The sequence below is a fragment of the Phoenix dactylifera genome, chromosome 10 (assembly GCF_051530095.1).
Source record: "Phoenix dactylifera cultivar Ajwa chromosome 10, Ajwa_hap1_PhDact_Kaust_v1.1, whole genome shotgun sequence".
Taxonomy (NCBI): Eukaryota; Viridiplantae; Streptophyta; class Magnoliopsida; order Arecales; family Arecaceae; genus Phoenix; species Phoenix dactylifera.
In genome coordinates this window covers 27,264,563-27,271,590 of record NC_143199.1, presented here as the reverse complement: position 1 = coordinate 27,271,590, position 7,028 = coordinate 27,264,563, and the positions used below count along the sequence as shown (strand labels likewise).

The 7,028-nt window shown below is 46.4% G+C and overlaps 1 pseudogene across 1 annotated transcript; it reads right to left on the bottom strand.

Annotated features, from left to right (window-relative positions):
* Positions 1-1,363: 1,363 nt before the first annotated feature.
* On the bottom strand, positions 1,364-3,961 carry LOC103714042 (transcription factor MYC2 pseudogene; annotated as a pseudogene). The gene has a single exon (XR_015969426.2). The product of XR_015969426.2 is annotated as a transcription factor MYC2 pseudogene (transcript).
* Positions 3,962-7,028: the final 3,067 nt, after the last annotated feature.

Here is a 7,028-nt window from a genome sequence, read left to right as displayed (position 1 = left end):
TTCCCTACCATTCATTTCTATATTATGTAGGAAATGTATTCATTCTATTACTTACATTTGATCTAACCAAATTGGAACAAGGTAAGAACATCATGGTTTTCCCCTTAAATTATTGTTTTTTACTTTTTTTATTGCTTTATCAAATCAATCTTTTGTAGAACGGCATGCTATCCAAAGTAGATCGACCATATCAACTCAGGATCCAGAACAAACATCAGTTAAATCAAATAAAAATAAAGAAAAAAATTGAAAGAAAAAATAAATTTATTTAAAAGAAAATAAAAGCCGAAATAATAAGATTGGTTTCTCCTACGACACATTTCTTCATCAAAAAGAATTCTTTCTAACTCTTCACGTAACTCTTTCCTCTTATTTATAAAACCATACTCTCTACCACTAAAAGATAAAAACATCAATATTTCGCTTCAACTAAAAAACAAACTTATACATCTAACTAAAATGAACTAGCACTAAAAGCCAAACTATTCTGACTAGAATGAATTGGGATAAGACATAAAGATAAATTAGGAATAGAATTCTAGTACAAAAGGATAAGCAATAGACTTCCAACAATCTTTCCAACTATTTTCGGGTGTTTTTGGGTGTATCCCCTTGCTCCCGTCTCAATTCCTTCAATAATTTCGCATCCATGCCTGTCATTCTCTTACCGAGTACTTCCTAATGGTTTGCAGTAAATTGATGCATCTAGATACCAAATTCTCCTTCCTTAACCACCTCCCACTACCATTCCTCTGAGGCATGGTCACCCACGCACACTGTGCCATGCTTCACCTCCATGCATGAACCAACAAGACCAAACAGTTGGCATCACTCGAAACACTGTATACTCTATAAGTTCACAATCAAGTACCAGTTATAAGCATATCGAGCCGCATTCGAAGGAAGCATGCTCGACATTCCAAGATCTAAGACACCTAATCCAGTACCCTTCACCAAAGTCCACCAAAGCGGGATCTTTTAATCGGTTTCGTCCTACCAAGCTGGGTGGAATCCATGTTTGACCTGTGAATTGCCAACCATAACAGAAGCAAACTCGCAGTTAATAGCAACTACTGAGAAGCTGTAATGGATTGCAGCTAAGATGGGGTGTTCCAGCCCATGCAGGAAGCCAGATAAGATACGAGATAAGAATAACCAGTTAGATATAACAAGTTTCCACTGCACAGGACAACAACCAAACTATATGACTATAAACTAGAACTGAGTACAGCTCCTCACTCCCTTGGGTTTGTTGCTGGCGTCGATCCAATCTTTTCTCCATAAAAGAGACACACGAGAATCCAGATTAATGAAGTTTCCACCTCAGAGATATGAACATAAAAGAAGGCAACAGGAGGACTCGTTTTGATCTCAGAGGCCACTAACTTCATTCAAATATAGATGATTTACACTCATACACGCATGTTTACCGGATAGAACAACAGATTCTCTGCAATGGCATGCAGGAATATCTATACACTTCTTCATGGAGATCAATACCTATAAAACACTATATCCTCTACAACAGCAGATCACTTAAGAAGCACCACTCACTGTAAATTCTCAGGGGCAGCAGCTCCTCCTTTCTCTCTAATAGAAGAAGATTACCATCTCATCATACAATGCTAAAGAGACTGCAGACTAGCTGAAACTATCCATAGATACATATCACCAACACATAAACAACCTTGAGGTGGTCATGGTGGTCATTAAGTTCACAATTTATCAATGGAGGGGGGGTGGCTCGGCAACTCGGGCGAGGAGTGCGGCGGCGAGCTGCTCCTGAGTGTAGCTCCGGCTCAGCATCTTGACTGTGGCCTGTTGGATCATGAGGTCCTTGACCACTGAGACACTGGCATAATTGACTTCAAGATCAAGCTCCCTGAGAGCCATCATCAGCCTCGCGGCCGGATGGAACCTCTTGTCGCTCTGTACTCGAATCATGGCCTCCGACCCGAGTATCTTCGCCTCCACCTCCACCCCGTGGCACCTCCCGCAGCCGTTCATCATGGCCTTGGGGTCAAGATCGAGCAGCGGCTGCGGGCGGGCCGATGCAGAGTCCCTCTCCTCCTTGAGGGCATCAACTTGGCATTGGAGGCGTTCTTTGTCCAGCTCTAGAGATTGGAGCTTGGACCGGAGCTCACTGATGTAGGAGACCGCGTCGGCGAGGAGGGAGGCTTTGTCCATCTTGGACACATTCGGGACTACGGCACGGAGGGCGTAGAATCGCTGATTGAGCTTCTCCCGGCGCTGCCGCTCGGCCTCAACGTGGTTGAGCGGCTCCTCCCGGCCGTTGGCCGGCTTCCGACCGCGCTTCCTTGGCCGCTTTTCCGGCTCCGCCACCCTGCTGCTCTCCACCTCCCGAACTGATGCTTCGAGGTCGGAATGGTCTGAGTCGCCCGTAAACAGCCCGGCGCCGCCGGAGGAGGGGGAGGGGCGGGCCGAGGCTGCCGTCGCTATGGCGGCTGATGAGAAGGAGAGAATCCCCTCCTCGTTGCTCCCCCTCGATGTGGCCACTGCGGATTTCTTGTTCTTGCCCTCGGCGGAGATCTCGTGGTGGAAGAAGAGGCCGCCGTTGGCGGCGGGGGTGGAAGGATTCCGCTTGCTATCGCCATAATTCGAGAAGTCGCCGGATTCTGGCTTGCAGATCGGGGGCGAAGGGTAGGCGTTCAATCCGAATTCGGAGAAGCTGAAGTCTCTCGTGAGGAAGGATTGGGTCTGGGGATTGGTACTGCTGCTCTGAGGCGGCGGCGGCGGCGAGCGATGGGGGGCCGGGATCGAGCTAGGATTTTCATTGAGACCGATGGAGATAGGGTTTTCGAACGGGAAAGAGGGCTTCGAGACCGAGCTCCCGGGAGCGGCAGAGGCGTGGACGATCGGACCGGGGACCCAGAGGACGGACGGATCGGTCTCGCCCTCGGACTGGCACGGCGGCGGCGGCGGCCAGGATCCGGTGGCTGCCGCCTCGCGGCCTCCAAACCTGAATAGGGCCCGGACCTTGGTCAGGATCTCGGAGCTCTGCAAGATCCGCTCCGTCGATCCGAGCTCGACGACGCCGGAGCCTACGGGGAAGCAGGCCATGGTCTGGAGCCCGAACGCCTGGGCCTGCCGCGCCCGCTCGCACGGCGAGGCGGCCATCTGCTCCCTTCCGGCGAGCCACGCCGGCGCTCCGGTGAGAAGGGCCTGGCCAGGGAGCCGGGTTCCGCCGACAAAAGATTCCGTCATTGACACCAAGAAGAACCACTCCGTGTCCGTGACCTCCTCCTCCACCGTGTCGTCGGGCGCGGCAACCCCGGAGCCGCCGGAGATGAGCGAATTGAGCTCCCGGAGCACGCGCTTACGGTGCTCCTGATCCGCCGCCGGACCGCCGCGCCTGCGCTTCCGCTTGTCCTCCTCGCAGCCCTTGTAGTAGCCGTCGCCCCAGCCGAGGACGGTGGCGCTGGAGGCCGCGTCGCCGGAGGACTGCCAGAAGATGGCATAGGTCCAGTTCTCCCGCGGCCCCTCGATCAAGGTTTGAAGCCTATGCTGGAGGCTCTCCTGGCTGAGGTGGGAGGCATCCGAGGTGACGGTGGACTGGGAGGAGGAGGAGGAGGGAACGTGGGCCGCCGTGGCCGCCGCGTACGGCGGCGCAGTCGGCGGCGGCCAGTGGAAGGGCGGTAGGTCGGAGGAAGAGGCAATGAACGCCTCCATCATCGAGGCGTTCTCGTCGGTCCACATGTTCATCGGCGGCCCGGGGCGGTGCTCCGACTCCGGCGCACAAACGGGAATCCGGGGATCGGGGCGGCGGTAAGCTCGGCAGGGAGAGGAGGTTGAGAGCCGGGTTGTGGGTTGGGACTTGGCAGCGGAAGTTAAATTTAAGCGGGGGGCTGAAATCCTGCGGTTCGTCCGAAGATGGACGGCCGTACGACCGCGATGCCCTCCCCTCGTCTTAGATTTCGGTGGGACTTACTTTGTTTTACGAGAATGCCACCGGCGGCAGTTGGTGGCTGGAGTTCCCCGGTGCGAGTGAGTGGACCGTAATCGAAACTTCTCATCGGTCTGCGCATGTGATAGTTGAGTCAGCTTGAGACCAAAAAACGACCCAATTTGACAACTCGATCAAATCCAATATATTTTTGAATAAAATTTGGGTTAATAAAAATTAATTAGAGTTGGGATGGATCAGATTTTCTGATCCAAATTTTAAATAGCGCGGGTATAGATCAAAACACTGGCCTGATATGGATCATAGGGATGGAGCTTCTATTTGAGTCAAAACAATTTCAATTTGATTGAGTCTCCATTCTGGATGAGAATTTTTTAATAATTATTTTTATTTTAAGTGCTTGTTATTTAAATTATTTGCAAAAAATAGTTGGTAAAAATCATAAAAATTAGCTTTAACAGATTAGGCTAAGCTCAGTAAAGATCGAGTCTGGCAAACTGATTGGAATAGGATCATATGGATGACACAATGATTCGCGCTCAGAAGATACTGAGCCGATCTTGAGTCTAGCCAACTATGAGTTAAAATTTTGTATGTTTTCGATCTTACTTAACCAACTTAAATTAACTTAGCCGGACTCATTTTCACCTCTAGATCTTGGTTAACAACATGTTGACCTAAGTTAAATGAAGTGGAGATTAACATACTTTAATACAAGTGTAATGAGTCCCAGCTTTCTTTCCATTTATCTGGAAAAGAATAGGCATGGCTGCCTGGCTGTATGAAGAGAGAGATCTGGCCATTTGAAGTATAAAATGATTAGGATATAGTGCCCAAATTGAAAATAAAATAAAATTAAAATTATTATATTTTTGTTTCCTTCTGTTTCGCTATCAGGAGAACTCTATTAACTACCAGAGCCATTGAGTGATGAAAGTTATGTATCTGTATAATTTTTGAGATGATAGCAAGCTTTCTAAACCTAGACTTGCGGTTAGACGTAAATATGTGACACTAGATGAGGGCAGAAATGACATGCAAAGACAATGCAACTGAAGCATGGAGACAGGGTTATCCTAAACTGACGCCAACCATCAGAAATATCCACGTAGGGACCCAGAAGCTGCGGACTATATACTGATAACGCCAATTAATTGCTTGCTAACGATCATTTTAAGAGAAGGGCATGGCTAGGGACATCTAGGATTCCTTCTCTGCTATAGCAGCACCCAGGTATGTTCTTGTTTCTTGAGAGCCTCTACCTTCTGGCTATCTCAAGATGAATTTCGACGGTAGTGTGCCTATTGGTGGAGATAAAGTTAGAGTGGCATTTGTGATCAGGGACCAGGATTCTAGGTTGATCGCTACCGAAAGACGTCGATTCTTCGAGGTGTCAGCTCTTGGGGCGGATCTTAGGATAGCATGGGAAAAGCTCTCCTATGGGAGACAGGTGCTTGAGGCGGGGTGCATCATCCTCGCGGGAGACTCAGCCAAGGTGATTGAGCATATCCAGAAGGCGGGGCGCGAGGCTGAGCATTCGCTGTTGAATGACATTCGGTGATTGCTAAGGAAGTGTTGTGCCTTCCAGACCATACACGTGCTTCGTGAGACGAATAGAGCTGCTGATTAGGTCGCCTCTTTTGTTGCCCATCATTCAAGGAAGATACTCTAAACTAGACATGCTTATGTTTCTCTGCCACTATGCAGTCTACTTTATAGTGATTTAGTTGGCTGTGCTCATATGAGATTAGTGTGAACAACCAATATATCCACAAAAAAAAAAAGAGATGGACATGGTTCAGATCTATGACATAATAGAAGTACCATACTCTTGTTGCACAATTTATATATAGCATGTAAGTAGATGTGGCGATGTTTAACCATTTAATTTGGTTAACTTGATTCAACTTCTTATAGATTGGATTAGGTTACGTGTTTAATAAAACAATCAAATTTACATCTGAATTTTTGACTCATTTGATAAGCAAATCACATTCGGATTGACAGACTTTTTATCTATCTTGCATTCGACCTGGTCTGTATTTAGTCCGACTCATTTCAATTGCTGCCTCTATTGTAAGGCTCATGGCAGGGGAAGCACGGATCCTGAAATAATTTAGGAATGACATCCAAATGTAGCAGATACCACGCCCTTGAAAGAATTATCCACTTGTACCAAAAAAAAAAAAAAGAAGAAAAGAATTATCCACAAGGGCGTTAATTTTGCATCTCTCACCTCACATTCATTGTGGGGCCTCGCAGGCTTTACCAATGAAGAACTACCGTATTTTTACAATAAAATCCATTAAACTAATTATGAGAAGTGGAGACATCTCGACTGTCCATCCATTCTATCGAGTCTATAGATTCAAATCGTGGCCCTTAATTAAGTACAATCCTCTTTTAGGTCCCCTTAGGGAGAGAACATTATTCAATTCAGACATGGCCACATGGGGAGACTCTGCCCACGTTTTTAGTGGGCCGAAACGAATCGAGCATTTCCCTTTCACTTATCCCACGCGGAAAGCCACTTTATTATTTTATAGAGACTCACATTTCTAGCGCACTAGCACGTGGCAAGATGCATTTGTCGTATCTCCGGAAAAGCAGGAGATACAAACAAAAGAGGAATGGACGGTTTCTGATTGCTTTGTCTTCACATGGAGTGAATACAAATTTTTTTTGACGAATAGAGCTATCGATTGGATTGCATCCTATGCAGCACAGCACAGCTACCTTCGTAGTTTTATCAGATTTTGATTCTGCTGATTGTACCTATACTAAAATAAAGTGAGTAGCTGTTGTATTGAAAAAAAAAAAGCTTTTGATTCAAAATACAACACATTTGAATTCTGGTGAATTGCCTTAAAAATTTGTTATAATAAATATCTTTTGTATATAATTCAAAAAATTTAAAATATTAACCAATTAAGTTGGTAAAGTCATCAAATGCGAGGTATTGCACTCATTTTGATTTTAGCTAAATTTTCTTTTTGATATATGCTTCGAGAAATTTTTAAAGTTGTTAACCGGCTAAGTTGGTAAAGTGATAGGATATTAGATATTAAGCTCATCCTGATTTTAGTTAGATTTTCTCTAATTC